This window comes from Merops nubicus, unplaced genomic scaffold, assembly GCF_000691845.1.
Source record: "Merops nubicus isolate BGI_N331 unplaced genomic scaffold, ASM69184v1 scaffold20673, whole genome shotgun sequence".
Classification (NCBI taxonomy): domain Eukaryota; kingdom Metazoa; phylum Chordata; class Aves; order Coraciiformes; family Meropidae; genus Merops; species Merops nubicus.
Window position 1 is genome coordinate 25,925 of NW_008601226.1, and position 2,365 is coordinate 28,289.

A 2,365-nucleotide genomic window follows, 5' to 3' on the forward strand; every position below is an offset into this window, starting at 1 on the left:
TTGTCCCCTCTTGACCCTTACAACTGATTTTTTTATCAGGCTTCCCATCTGACTGCTGCTGCTAATATTTGCTAAGCAATGCAGACCTGCATGGGCTTCAGTGCAATAACAGAAACACCTCAGTTTCACAGCATGCATTGTCTTCAGGGTGTTATCCAGAGCAACCACACTCTGGACTGCCAAGAGGTTGAAAGCACCTGCATTCAGGGTTAAAATAAGCAAATAAAAATTGAATAATCCTTTAGTCATGAAATGTGGGGCTAGATACAGCCAAAATACTGACAAGACAACAATTTGATACCCCCAGTACCATCCAGTCCTTGTCTGTCTTTGTAGGGTATTTTTTAGAAATAGGGAGTGTTGTGGTTTGAGGCTTGGAATGGGGTCGTGACCTTCCAGCAACTGGGAGGACCCCGGGTGGGGGGGAACCATTGTATTCCCTCCCCTTCCCACACACACTCTGATAAGAGGCAGGGAGTGGTTTCTAATTTCACTCCTGCCTTGGAGCTCAGAGAGGGAGGTTGTCCTTTCACTCCATGGGACCCTGGAACCATTTCTGAGGGTTTTGTATATTTTATTTTTTTGTACTTTTCCCCAAATCTTTGTATATATTATTTTCCTTACCTCCCTTTTTCGTTTTCTGTTCCCTGTTAAACAATATACTTCATTTTTTTTCCAAAGTGTCTCCCTCTCCCTCGGGGGGGGGGAGAGTCGAGTACATAGTTCTGTTCCGTGTGGGTCCTGCCCTGAACCCCTTTTTACACGGAACCAGGACAGGGAGAAATATTTGGATCCAATTGGATAATCTGCATTCATCAGTAAGAATCTCAGGAGCTCAGCATCTGGACCACATCAGGGGAGCAAGGCAGACGTGGTCCAGTTCCCCATGGAGGAGAGGACCGTACTGCCTGCTCCTCTGTGGACAGCACTGTTGAGCTCTGTGCAGCACCTCTTTTCCCCACAGGTTACCACATGTATCATGCAAAACATGCAGACTGAGTCATTCCCTTGAATACATGGTCTTCTGCTGCCATGGGGGTCCAGGTGGTCTCTCCCTCTCTTTGTTATCTGTCCTCCCCACAGTATTTGAAGAACAGCCACCCTACAACTGTCCAGCATTCAAGATGATCACACTCCTCCTTGCAGTATACTTGATAAAGAAAACAGCAAACCTTTAGGTATTAACGTGTGCAAACTGTTAACTACCTCAGTTAAAACCAAACACCCTAGAACAATGCTCTCCCCTGATTCTGTACCACAAAGGGAGATGCCTGACTGGCACAGGGCAGGACACTGGACTGCAAAAGCTGCTGACACAACCTCGCATGGTCCCTGCTGCATCAGGGAGCTGTGCCTCCTGCATCCCTCCCCAGACTGCAGCGTGAGATGTTCACAACCACACCAGGCAGCACTAAGGAGGTCTTTGTGCAGCTGTGCTGGGGAGTTAGGAGCACGAAAAATCTGAATAACCAATCTTAGCTTGCAGAACAAGCAGATGCCAGAGTGGAGGAAGAGCAACTACCAACTTAGTTTTATCCTTCATGAATGGTGCCAGAAGCAGACAGAGATGCAGAAGGTGGGAGTGAATGGGCAGTAACCAGGCCCTCCCTATCCTCCTTCCACTGGGTTTGCTGCTGTAGCATTTCATTGCACAGGGTCTTTCTGCTTCCCCTTCCATCCACCAAGCTTTAGATAATCCAAAGTGTGACAGGATGCAGATAGCTGCTGAGCCCTATCCTTCCAGAGATGTGGCTTCATTTATTTTGTTACAGTTATATCCCTGTGCTTTGTCCTACCTGACTGCCTTGCTTAGGCTGGGGCAAATCATTCCTTCAGGTCTGGATGGCAACTTTTCCTTAAAGTAAGCCTGGTTAATCCATGCTCCACCACCCTCAGCTACATGCGAGCTGACAGACAGTCCAGTTATCATGTCAATATATTTGTTAGAGACAGTTTGGAGTTGTGGCATAGACACAGGTTGTAAAACAGCACATTTGGTATGTTGGGAAGAGGTGTCTAACGCAAGGAATGGCTTTGGTCTGTTACAAGAGAGTCCCTGAGCCTGTCCTGAGGGACAGGTGACAGAGGACATAGATGGCTGTACCTCCTCCTGCCAATGAGAAATACAGAATTGGTTGAAGGGCTTCTTGCTGGAGTCTGCTGTTTAGCTGTCAGGGTGGTTTAACACTCTCTTTAAGGCTGAACAATTTACTGAATCAATAAAGACTTTGCTTAACCACATACATCATGTTTCCTGTTTAATTTCTGCATATGTTCAGTCACTGAGATGCAAAGCAGGAACCCCCACAGTACCATTTTCACAGTGTCTCTTCTCAGATCAGAGTAACACTTCAACGTGAACTAT